Source organism: Phaethon aethereus, assembly GCF_964289735.1.
Source record: "Phaethon aethereus genome assembly, chromosome: 1".
Taxonomy (NCBI): domain Eukaryota; kingdom Metazoa; phylum Chordata; class Aves; order Phaethontiformes; family Phaethontidae; genus Phaethon; species Phaethon aethereus.
Window position 1 is genome coordinate 97892787 of NC_138575.1, and position 14032 is coordinate 97906818.

A 14032-nucleotide genomic window follows, 5' to 3' on the forward strand; every position below is an offset into this window, starting at 1 on the left:
TACACTTAGCTGTTGCATTTGGATTTGTCAGACATCACTTGTGTTAACTTCCTTTCCCTCATTTAAATGTTGTTCCATTCCAGCTGTGTGGGCATTTGTGTGAGTGTAGCTGGAGAAAACAGTAAAACACAAAGTTACTAAAAAAAAAATATTAATACTTTGTTCATAATTAGAAAGGAGATTATTTGTCCCCAACTAGTTCTTAAGTCAATTCAGTCTAGCATTCCTCCAAAGTTGCAACTCTTTGAAAATCTTCCATTTCAAGTATTTAATACTAACTAATAATTTAGACATGAGGATTCAAGAGTACAAATTAACTTTGCATGAGTTCTCTTTAAGGATCTAGAAAAAATTTAAAAGCTTTCACGTCCCTGAAACTTTCAGATGAGGCCAACATATTCCTGACCCATTTAAAGAGAAACTGGAGATGCTTCTTGTTGGAGGGAATAGCTAAATATCCTGTGTGACTCTCAGTGAGTTCTGATATGTGTAGATTTGATTTCTTCTCTCTCTCTCTTTTTTGTAAAAAAATTTAACACATTGCTCATCTCTGGGAGTGAAGGTCATTAGGGAAAGGTCTTCTATGGTCACTTGTGGTTTGAAACTATCTGTCATTTAAGTTTTGTATGCTTCTCCAGAGTATTACTTTTCATTCATTTAATGTATTTGCATTTTGTTTTTTGGCTGTCGTGTTAAGTGTTGTGTAAACACAGAACAGGAATTAATTCCTTCCCTCTGGTATTGGATACATGTGAATTATTTAATATGGAAATTCCTGTTCTTTCCAAACACCCAAGGTAAAGGTCAGGATATTTATAGATCACAACTGAGCTGTACTTTCTTGCAGTTTTGGTAAGTGAATTGAGGAGGATGAACCCAGCTCAAATTCACGTCCCAGCTCTGAGGCAGGCATCTGATCCCATGTTAGAGGCAGGGATGTTAGACCCAGGCAGGCCGTTGACTTACCCGGGGTTCCTTAAGGTGCATACTGCCTCAACAGCGCCATAACCTTCCTCCCCAATGACGAGTGGAGATTGCCACTTAAAAAGTGACGGGTTTCCAGTTCTCCTTGCTTGAAAATGTAGGGTCACATTCTCTGATAGTGTCTAGCAGAGATGCGGCACTTCCAAAGGAGATGTCCAAAATTATGTAATCTCTGACATTTTGCTCAAAAACTGTGTCTAGATACCAGATCCTGTAGGGCTGCGGCTTAGCACTGCCCTGCGTGGTGCTGCCCTTCGTGGTCCAGACTTGGGAATTGCGCCTTTTGCCTGCTGCTGGCTTGGAGGTAGAGCGTAGAAGTTGGAGTTTGGACTGAAGGGGTATCCCAAGGTCTCAGAGTAAATGGAGGCCTGAAGCGTTCAAATAGAGTAGGTTCAGTAGAAATAGGTGCGGTTAAAGGGAAATGGGCTAGTAGCCAGTGCATACTGGTATGGCAACGAAGCTGAAAGGGAAACCAGCGTGAAAGGGTTGAGTAACTTTCTCTGTGGTGGGGGAGGAGGAGGTAGCAGGAGGATCTGTGCTTTGCTTTGAGTCCGTGTGTGTCTCTGGAGAGAAATGGAAGCAAAAGGGCAGTTCTGTGGATGAGGACACAGCTGGCTGGTCTGAGGCCTTTCAAAAGAAAAGAAAAAAGTCTGACAGACTTCTGATTTATTTCTGATGCTCTTCAGGGAGCTGTGATATCTGTGCATATTGAGAACAAAGAAAGCAACATTTAGAAAATACTATGACAGGGAAGCCTTTTTTAACCAAGAAGTCATTCAGTAACTCTCCAGGTTTTAGCTGATGGTTTCAGGTACAACTCAGTTTTGGGAGATTTTTGTCTTCATCTTGTTTCTCCTATAAGATCCATGAGTACCACAAGAAAAATAGTTTATATGGCACCAGTACAAATATTGCAGAAAATCTGTTTATTTGCTGGGAATAGTAAGAATGCAGTTATATGCAGTATGGTATTAGTTGCTATCCAAATATATCACTGTTTCATTCTCTAAGTGGTGTTCTAGGCAAATGTATTGATTTTTCTTTTGACTTTTTCCTGCCCCCTCTGGAGTATGCTATGTGAGGGTTATCCGTTGTGCAGTTTTTTGTACCATGCAGCCACTCACTTGCTCCCCCACAGTGGAATGAGGGAGAGAATCAGAAGAGTAAAAGTGAGAAAACTCATGGGTTGAGATAGAGACAGTTTAATAGGTAATGCAAAAGCCGCGCACACAAGCAGAGCAAACCAAGGAATCCATTCACCACTCCCCACGGGCAGGCAGGAGTTCAGCCATCTCCAGGGAAGCAGGGCTCTATTGCACATCATGGTTTCTTGGGAAGACAGATGTCATAACTCCGAACGTCCCTCCACCCCTTCCTTCTTCTTCGTCCCAGCTTTATATACTGGCCATGAAGTCATACGGTATGGAATATCCCTTTGACCAGCCTGGGCCAGCTGTCCTGGCTGTGTCCCCTCCCAGCTCCCCGTGCACCCCCAGCCTGCTCGCTGGCAGCCCAGCACGAGAAGCTGGACTGTCCTTGACTGCTCAGCAACAACTCCAAACATCAGCACATTATCAACATTTTCTCATCCCAAATCCAAAACACAGCCTCACACCAGCTTCTGTGAAGAAAATTAATTCTATCCCAGCTGAAACCAGGACAGGATTCTTTCCTTCATCACATTTAATAGTGTCTGCTCTCTGAGTTACAGGTTAAGGGGACGTTAGTGTGAATTGTCATAGGTAATAAATTGGTAGAATTACTGAGGAGAGCAGAAACAGATTGAAGATGCATTTGACTGCGATTTGGTATATTTGTTTCATTAAGCCATGGTTTCCTACTCAGTTGTCTTCAACAAGGCATTTTTTAAAATTCTCCGTGTGATTGCCTGGCTGAATAAAGCATCCCATCAAGCTGTAACAGCAGTGATGTTGCGTTACATTTTGTGCTGAGGCATTGATGAGGCTTGATTCATGTGTTCTGACAGAGGCTGATCAATACAGTGTGCTTCCTTGAAAAACTACAGTTTGCAGGACAAACACAGCTTTCACAACAAAGTGCCTTTGTATTTGATTTGTTTGTAAATATGCCTGGATTTCATGCATAAAGAATAAGGAAACTTGAGCACTTTGGGAATGATGGTGGCATTAGACAATAGGATGATATCATTGTATTCACAGGCCAAGGGTGCAAGAGAGCAGAACCAATGGGTGATAATATGTTCTTACCACTGAGTTAGGATTGGGGATTTACAGCAACTGTAGTCCTAAATCAGAGTAGAGATTGGTGACAAAAAGCCTTCTGATGGTTCTGAGAACTAATCCTTGGGTTATCTGGTGCAAATCTAGGATGACCCATATGAAAGCTCCTGTCACTAAACGAAAGAAAGAATTTCCATTTTTTGTGGAATTTGATTACTAATGCTCCTAGACTGCTTGCTTGTTTGACATTGGCAAGATGTCTGGCAGAGTTATCGTGATATGAGTGCACTGTCAGTAAGAGTCACAAATATATATGCACCATCAAAACTATTTTAGCAGTGAGAGAGGGACTGGAGCTGTCACGATTTCAGGTTGGCAACACTCTCCCCTCTGGCCAGTAGCATTACTGTTTGTTGGGGAATTGAGGTATCCCAGTACTTTGGAAGAGACAGGCAGAGCTGTCTGCGGAGAGAGTCAAACCTGAGAGCCAGGCAAGTGAACAGCCAGAGGCTTAGAGCTACATCGACCTGAGAAGGCCTGGAGGCATGTCAGCGTGGCACGTGCAAGCCAGCGGCCAAACGTCTCTTGCTGTACCTGTGCCCAGCTGGGTGTTGTACATGCATGGCCTCCCACGAAGTCTGTGAGCCCTCGAGATGCAGATGCTTCGACACTTCACTTCTGAACCTTTTAATGGCAGGCAGCCTGCCTGTGGAGGACAGAAATTATGGATACAGTCAACTGGTATTAATTCTGCTATTTACTTTTTAAAAACATTGAAGCAAAACAATAGCCTATCAGCTGAGTTATTTCTGAGATAATTCTTCTTGGAGACTTTTTCACTGGAAAAAGATAAGGGAATATTCTTATGGATCACATTGTAGAGGATGTTCCCTTCATAGTGATAACAGGGAAAAGGTACATGAGATAAGATTAAGAGATATAGGTGACTGAGTGGTCAAGGCTGGTGCCGACAGGCAATTAGAGGGGGCAGGTTAAGAAGTATAGGAAAAGGGAGATGAGAAACCTAGACAGTGCAAAACCCTTCATTCTTAATAGAACAAGATTGGTGGGCACTGTGCTGAAGGAAACCTCTCATCTGCACATCTTGTTTCCCAGTAAATTAAATGAGAAACCATTTGAGGAGGCTTTCTTGTAAGTTTATCAGTGCATTGTATACGGTGCTGTTTCTGCAGTCTGTGGAGCCTGTTGTAACGTATCTTATTACTTCCAGCCAGAATAAGAAGAGCAGTCATTTCCAGAAATGAGAGCACTCTGTATAATTATGGGGAATGAGTTATGCATAATATATACACACTTTAAAAATAAAGATTATCTGCTCTGCAGCTAGCAGCACATTATTAACTGACTGAATGTAGGAATCTGTCCAGTGGCAAGCAAACAGGAATTAAAACAATGGTCAAGGTGAGGATCTTGTAGTGGATGATGGGAAAGAACTGTCAAAAAAAGAAATTAAGTGAAAAATTTCCTTGGCTGACAGTGAGATATTAAAGGTGAAAGCTTACAAAGAACATTGCGTATAAAGATGCCATCACTGAGAAAGAGGGACACCAAGTTGCAGGGAAGGAGGGGAAGAGTTATCCAATGAGTATCAGTCAGAGTTGAGTGGAACAGGAAAAAGAGATGCAAGGAGGCCTCGTTTATTCCACCTGGCAAAAATATCAGGTAAGGGAACTTGTGAATGTGTAAAGGGAGAGAAAGGAGGAGAGGGAAGTAAATGTAAAGGTGACCAGAGATCCCTGATTAGCTGAGGCAGTCCTTAAATACAAGCCCTGTCTTGCCATTGCGAAATCTTTGAAATGTCATTTTATCTCAGATTTTGAAGTGCATATAGTAGCCAGACTCCTGCACGCTGGCAGGTGATCGGAATACAGAAGCCCTGCCTCAAACTTTGTTATGCATCCTGCTGTCACAGTCTGCATGCCCCATGATGACAGCTGGCACTCACGGTATGTTCTCCAGGACAGTATATATAGTGATTTATGTAACAGTTATACCACCAGCATCAGGTCATGTAGCCTGACACAGAGGGATTGTGTAAAACCCTGGGTAAAGCTCCTCCCTCACATTGATTTTTATGGGATTTTTGTTCTAGCTACTCTATTTTGGAGAGTCTTTGTGCTAACTTTGTGTTCTAACTGCTCTGTACTTTCTTTTTAGTGATGGTATTGAAGGGATAAATAATGCCTTGTTAAGACAAAATTTCTTTCTGAATTGCTTTAGACATTTATGCTTGTCACTAGTTCCTAAAGGAAAAACGCTACTATTAAATTCCAGCATCTGTTGCTTTACTACACCTTGGAAACAGCGTGATGCTCAGAGGGCTTGTCCAGAATGGCTGAACTACATGGTTTTACCCAGAATGACATGGTCAAAGCCAGGCTGGGTCTCCTGGTGACAGACAGAAATGAGTCTAAGCTTGGCACCCCTTCGCTCCCTGCGCTGATAAGCAATGTGTGAAATTTTAACTGAAGGTACCTTGGGTAGGGCTGGTTCTTGTTTGGCATTCAGGTGTATTGTATTTGTTCTGTCTTAATTGTTCTCATTAACATCACTACTTCCCTTATGTAGAACTGGTCTATTCTTCTGCTTTGTGCCTGTTACCATAAGGTAGTTGGTACTGAACTTCTCTTAGTTATTTTTAAATTGTTCCCCTTTTTTCCCAATGACTTTTAGTATTTGAACAATTGGCTACAGCACTTGTAGTGTATGACTTCTGCCTTTCTTCCTTTCTGTGCCAAGTAGCAGATAGTAGTCTCTTCAAAAGCGTGGAAAATTTTAAGTAACTCCATTTGCATTTGGGCATTGAGGAATTTAAGTCCCATGAAAGTCAGTTGGATTTATTCTCTAAGTGTTTCAGTCACATTGGCAAACGATGTCTTAAGTTGTTTGGGTGTTGAGCTCTTGCAGATTTCACCAGCAATTGGACCTAGATAATTGATAAGGATGTGCTTTAGGTTCAGACACACAACATTTGGCTTAGGTATGTTTTCTCTCTCACATTCCTATTGAAGAAATAACTACACTGTTGCTGGGAAATTGTTTTGGCATCCTGGTCTCCCTGGGAAATGAGATCCATGCACACTCTGTCTCCAGAGGCCAGCTGCCCCTGGAACATTTGCTGCCCTGAGACACCCTCCCAGCAAAGGTCCTCTAGATAAGGTGGAGAGTTCAAGTGAGTATTTTCCATAAAGTTGCCCCTCTTCTATGCTAGCCTAGTGGAATGCCACTTAGCTCTCCTAGTCTTTCTTCTTAAGGCAATTGCACTACCTCTTTAATCACATTTTCCCCTTCTTCTGAGTATGCCCTCGTCTGCTAATAGGTTGTTGGTAATGACACTGCTCGGCACAGGGCACAGTATTCCAGGTGTGATTGCATCAGGACCATATTTTTCATTCAGTGATACCATTAGTCATCACTGTTTGCAGTATAGAGGGCAAACCGAGTGACTTTTCCAGTCCAAACAGTCTTAGTCATATATTGAGACTGGCATGTAGAAGCGTGCACCCTGTAAAGAACCAGATTTCATTATCAAACCTAGCTCCTTCTTCCAGTCAAACACTCTTGGATAAATAGAATTCTGTGCTTTGCCATTTTCTGCTGTGTATTAATATAGATTTCTCTGTGGAGGCAGAGAAGCTGATACTCAGTGAATGTAGTTAAACCACTTTTTCCATGATTATAATAAGAAGGACCTGGTGAGATCACAGGAAAGCAAGCCACACATACAAAGCATTTTTTGCAGTTTGTATTAAACTTAAATGACTGCAGAAAAACAGGATGCTTGGGAGATGAAAAGTGTGTATTATTTCCTTTGTGACATTGCTTCTTCTGAACTGGCAGTAGCATGCATGATTTATTCTCTGCAAGGCATCAAGCAGAGGTTGGGAAAGTGGATGGCTACTCCCTAAAGCAGTTGTTTTAGCAATGCTGTTGAAACACAGCTCAGAATTATCTTTAATATGAATGAGAAGCTGGAACCACTTGAAAAGGCAGATGGAGGATTTTCATAAATAAAATCATAAGTTCATAAACCTGCCTCCTTCATGTTTTGCTTGTGCATTCATCATGTTTCCTGCTCCTGGTAGCCTAAGCTTGTTACGCCGCACATAGGTTTTTACCTGGACCATGCTAGGAATGGCTGCCTCAGTATGAGGACTAGTTTTGCTCTCCTAGTTTTATGAGTTTCAGTTCAAAATCCACAGGAATCTTTCTGTCTCATTGTTTACTGGCTTTTAGCTTGTACAGGGGAGCGGCACTTGAAGAGGGCTGAGTAGCTAGTTCATCATCCAAGACTGTATTAGACAGTAGAAAACCAGCAATGGATTACAGACACAAGCCAGTTCACATTCAGTGTAGACCTTGTCTTTGTCTCACAATGCGAAAAGCTGCCTAGTTTCCGTGGGACAGGATACTTTTTTTTTCTGCCCGGGGCAGCAGCTTAGTCAGGAAAAGAATAGTAGATTTCCTTTGTTTTAAAGAAGGAAAAGAATTCTGGTGATGGCCTAGTTTTCATCAAAATAACTGAGGGCCTTCATTAATTTCTTATTGGGACAGCAGCAAAAAGTATGTTCCACACATTGCTTTAATTTAGCATACTGCTTACACGTAGTTGAAGGTTAAGATGACTGTTTTGTTTTTGTCTTGATTTCTGCTGAAGTAATCTACTACTTGGGCAAAATACAGGAGAGGGAATCTTGTAAGCATGTACTCTTGCAAAGGTACTGAATTTCATACTGGTTTCTGTTAGAAACTGCAGGCAACTCATGGTAGCAGAGTAAAGGCTGGAAATACGGTAGAATGTATCCTTACCATGTATACATTTCTTAAAATATCTGTCTTGGAAATGATGAATGTTATGAAAATTGGCCATGGACAGATTCTAGAGCAGCTGAGATTATTGATGTTAACAGTGTAAAGATGGTACCTGAGTTACTCATAACACTCAATTTCTCAGTAGTCCTTGTCCAGGCAAGTCAGCTGCAAATTAATTTTGCCCTGTAACAGGATAAACTGCCAGAATAGGACATCTGACAAAAAGTCAGCGCTTACCACGGTGGCCATGGGGAGGTTGGTTGTGCCTATGTTGGATGTCTGTATTCCATGTCCAGAATGGGTTCTCCTGTTGGAACAATAACTGTCAGGAATGACGTGGGTATGTTTGGTCTTTTGTGAGAGCAGAGAGGGGTGTTAGGCAACCTATTATGCCTCTTAGCACATTTATGATCCTCTTTAATGCTTGCCAGGCTCATGACAGGTTAGAACACTTTCTTTAGTTGCCTGAGTAGAGGAAGCCCAAGTTCTGAAGAAAAAAATAGGAAGTCATGTCTGACGAGCTTCTTGATGACAGAGTTCACCTGTACTCAGTGGCACTGCGTTTCTCCTGGTGTGGCCCAGCCTAGCCTGTCTTGCCTGACTGCTAGCTTTTGCCTTGTTTTTGATACCAGGAGATAGAATTAATGATTGTTGGTCCACAGCATGGCTCTGGTATATCTTGCATAGTTTATTTCAGATTGCTCTCTTGTGGCTGGCTGATTTGGGTAAGTTACAGTCTGCAGCTCAATTCAAGCTGTAGAAAGACCCATCCTGAGGATTAAAGGACCTATGTTTAAACATTGCTAAAAAACACGTGGTGTGATGTCTATAGTTGCTGGTGATAAAATTTATTTTTGCTTGGGTTTATATGTTTAAGAAGCCTAATTTACAAAATTATAAAAACAATCTTTATATAGTTATACTCTTCAGTCAATAGAAGCACAATTGTTTGTTATGTTTACTATTTTGTATGCTTTGCTTATCATGTTTGAACAGGTCTGAGATCTGAGTCTACCATACATTAAAGCTATACCGACTTGTAGATTTGAAGATGGCTACAATATCCTTTGCCTCCTGTCCTAAAGCATTGGATGACTGCATATACAGAAGACGTGAAAGTCAGACAGGTTTTCTAAGAAACAGGGGAGATACTAGAGGCTTTTACTTGGCACATGGCTTATGCTTTAAAAATTAGGTTTTTGTGAAAATAATCCTGATGAGCATGTTTGTCATGTCTCTTCAAATCATACAAACACTTTTATATCCTGTGGGCTTTCAAGCCTTTCTTTTTTAAATACTCTGTAGCCTGTACTGGAGTAATCTCCAACACTAGGATTTTGACTGTAGAGAAAATAATTGTTTCTTACATGATCCTGACTTGTAACTGAATGTAAAGTTATACTGGCACTACTGTTTTTTTCCCTTAGCCTTTTATATCCCTCCTTTCCTTTTATTGCTTCAGTTATCTGCATCCACCTTGCAGCACATATCAGAGCTAGAGGTCTTATTTTAGATTGGGTATCGCTCCTGATAATTAGGAATTCTAGCCTAATGGACAGCAGCTGTATTTTTCTCTGTTGTGTCTAAACACAGTATGTGAGCTTTTTCTTTAACTGGAAGGAGATAAGAAGAAATAAAGAGATGGAGAATTGGTTAAATGATGAGTCTTGTAAAGCCTTGCTTTTCTTTATCATCCCCTTAGGCTGTTCAAAGCAGAAATTACATGAGTAAGAGTTGTGGTGGTTATATTAGTAGATTACACTTTGCATTATTTTCCATGCAAGCCTTATAAGAGGTCCCTGGGACCTGTACCTATATTTCATGAATTAAAAGAAACAATAACAGCACACTTTAAAGACTCATCCTTTTAAAGAGCTGTGGAAGTGTACAACTGTTGGCCTTTTAAACATTGCAGGGAGAGGACAGTGCTAGTTTCTTTTAACCCAAACAAACAGAGAAGCACGGCTCACTGTCTCACTGGCTCTAATCTGGCAAGCATTCTCAAACGACACGGGAAGGTAGCTGAACAGCAGCTATCCAAGAAAATGGCTGTAAAATCTCCTTTAAATCAATATCTCGGTGCTTGACTCCAATCCTTTCTGCCTTTCCAGCTGGCATGTTTACTGCCCGAGCACCTACAGAAGGTGTAAGGGGAGCAAGGCATACCAGGTCGGGTCTGGAGAAACTCCAACCAGTTCTCCTGGCTTCTAATATCTCATTCCCCTCGCTATTGATAGCTTGGGTTCCTGTCCCACGCCACTGTCAGTAATCTCTTTGCTGCTGCTGCTTGTTGGCAGAACTCCACCCTACCAGATCTTTTTCATTTGTATTATTCACCCTGTTACTGCTGCTGCTCCCTAGCACGTGCCTCCCTGAGGGTCTGAAAATCTCACCCTGCCTTATTCACAGAAGCTGTTCTCATTCCAGGAGTCTGTGTGAGGGCAGCCATCACTGCATGCCTTAGAGAAAAGTACTTTAATCATCATGAGTGACAGGGAATAAAACTAGTTTCTTCTTAACCTCCTCCTCATGATGGGCAGGGTTACTCTGCAATGTCTCTTACTTCATTTGCAGTCTAATATGTTTATATAAATAGCCTTTAACTTGCTGTTCTTCTCTCTTGCACACGTACGTCCTATGGATGTGTGCAAATAGATCCATGTGAATAAACGTTCATATTAGCTCAACTGTTAATTCTAGTTATTTGTTAATAATAATGGTTCCAAATATCTCTTCCACTGCTTGCATATCTAACAGAAATCACTGGCATTCCATCACTCAAAAACTACTCAGTCTTCATTTGTGGTCTTTCTGTAAATACATAATAACAGAGGCTGGCTCAAAAAAAACCTGCTGGGACAAAATTCCATCAAAAATGCAACTTCTAATGAAAATGGATATTTGCCAAGTTGGGTACACATGACCATATGCAGTGTTCTCATAATAAAGACTCTGTTTAGATTTTCCCCAGAAATTACTTTGGAATTTGTATTTTATTTCTAGATCATACTACAGTATAATAATGTAGAAATCAATTGACACTGAATATTTTAGTCTTTGAACATTTTCCTTTGAGAATTTTGAAATACTCGATTTTCATTCCTGTCCTGAAAGCAGTGAGGTAGTAAAATATCAAAATCCTTCATGAAACAAATCTTACAACCTCTTCATGTTAATAAATCCTCATCCTGCAGGCTTAATTCAGGCTATACTCCCTTAATTTCAGTGAGCTCACATGAAATCCAAGATATCATGTTCTCATGAAGTACAAACAGATGGGTGAAATGCCACTTAACATGAAACTTTACACACCAGCCATCTAAGAAAATTAATTTTCATAGTGTTTGGAAATGTTACATATACTTCTTTGCAAGTCACATTAGTTGAAAGCTATTGAGCCTATTCAGTAGTGTTTGAGCAGTCTTTTTTTCCAATATTGATCTTATGTCAGGCTGCAACTCTTCTGATTTTGTTTCTGGTGATCACCAATTTTAAGTCTAATGAATTTTGGATAATTGAAAAATGGAATTCCATGCATGAAGCTGTCCAAAATGGCTGAGTAACTGTCAAGCAGAGAAACTCATCTTGACTGACCTTTGCAGAATCTAGCCCTGTCTGGAAGTATTCTTTCTGGATTTACACTGTCCATTTAAAAAAATGGCAGCCCTGCTTTCATCATCAGACTAAAACCAATTATGAACTATTTTAAGCTAAAGGATTTAACACAAAAGAAACAAATGTGATCTTTTTTTCAAATGCTTCTGACTAATATTCTGTCAGTTAGGCATTATAATTAATCTTAATTCACATAAGAGGTAAAAAAGGCTTTTTTCAGTACCGGAATCTTTATACAAGCTCTCTGCTTAAATAATTGAGTCTTAAGCTCTCCAGAATGAGTCTGTAGTGTGCAGTGCCATTCTAGCTGCATGTCAGAGTGTGTAATTTATTTCCCATTTGGCTTTTCTTCTTTTTTTCACAAACAAGGGTCTAACATTAAAGTACATCAAACACATTGAGGCTACCTAATAAAAAAAGATAAGAAAATAAGATGCAGGCAAGTTTGTCATCTCTGATGGTCCTTCTGCAGTATCTGCCACTGTTGCTTGAGCTGCTGCTTCTACCACCACTGGTTATGGTACAGATCTTGGCAGTTTTAGATGGAGCAATTTCTTGATGGTAATTTCCCCTCTTGAAGGTTGTGGCTTATACACAGGTGTCTCGTATGCCAGGACATATGATATATCCAACTGTCTATCTCTAGGGCTATGAAGGGTGTTAAAGATTGATGGGTATTGTCTTACTGAAACATCAGGAAAACCTAATGAATCAATTTGCTGTCCCTAGAACATCAATTTAAGGACACGTTTTTTTCCGCATGGGATCAGATCATTGAACTGTAACTTCAGTGTCCTGCTTCTGACTCAGACTAAGTGTCCCTGGCCCTCCTTCCCCTCTCCTACTCAAGGCATCAGATCTGCCCTGTATCTAGGCATGGGGAGAATTTCTTTCTCAAATTATGAGTTTCCTACTTTTGGCTTTACCTCTTTTTGCTCCCTGTCACTGGTCATACTTGACAGAATATAGTAATAGCAGTTATAACCATAGAAGGGTTCATGTTGAGATTTCACACTGAATCTCTTCATTTTAGGTATAGTACAGCTATGTGTCAAGGCTGCTGAAAAGCAGACAGATCACCAAAAAAAGTGTGTCTGTTTTCTGTATAAATTTGCAAGCTTGTAATTGGGATAGAATAGACATCCCGTGAGATTCATCGGTGCATAGTTCCAGGCAAATTCAGGCTTAAAACTGATACAGAAAAAAGATGGAGTCATTACCATGGGATACAGGAGCAAGGAACACAGGCTGCATACCAGAAACTGTTTTGCTCACTCTGGACTTCTATTATGGCTGACCCTGAGGCTGGAGTCCCATGATCATTAGCAGTTAGGGCCCTCCATGTGGGAGAGAAGTTCAACGCTTAGTTTTTCTTGGCTTGCTTCATGAAATTCAAGACAAAAAATGTGTGTTGGGATTTGTAGCCGCTCAGGGCAATGATACCCACATTTTATATTTTTCTAAGACCTGAGAACATATATAGAGTATACCTAAAGTCTGTCCATCCTACAGATCATGGAGCAGTATTGTAAGAGTATGGATATTCTGATCATTTTCTCCTGGAACTTATGAGTAAATAGATAGATTATTTATGTAATGGCAGTTTTATAGCTTTTTGCTCTGTAATGTTGTCCCCAAAAGAGGCTGGACTAACTCATGAGATATTTGCAGGTTTGTTCTCTCTGACTATATCTAAACTGGATATACAGGAATACTTTCTGACTCTGAGAAAGCATCATTGTCCCAGCTCCATCCAAAGTTTATGTCAAGAGTTAAGAGCCAGGAACATGATTCCTTTCTTTATTTTCCCCAATTGTTAATCAAGCCCAGTTGCAGAGGTTAGGAAGAAGATACAGACTTTAAACATGTACGAAGTATTCATTCTTCATTCTTCTTTAAAGTTGTTTGGTTGCTCATTTGCAATAAATTTGTACCTTCTACACAGGACCAGGTAAACATAAAGAGAAACACTAAACAGTATATTAATCCTGGATGGTACCTTTTTCAGAAAGTGATGTTCAGAAAGTCTGCTGTGCATATGGAGACCTGATGAATACATGACACCTGATGCTTCTTTTTCTATCAGAAATACGCTTGTCTGCTTAGATATGATACTTTCCTTACCTACTCAAAGCCTGGAAAGAAAGATCCACATCTGATGCAAGTTGTCATTAACAAGAGCTGAGGAGCAGGTCCTGGAATGCATTTTGCATTTTAGGGCAGTTCATAAAAAGAAAATAAACTTACATGTCACTGAAAGCTATTTGGCTGTCTGACAGTTGAAGAAGACCAGCTAAGCAAACAGCAAAGGTGATGAAAAACTGAGTTCGGAGATGGTTATGTTCAAAGTGAAAGGAGAGAAAGGGCAATACACTAGTTACTAAGGCAACTGTTTGTTT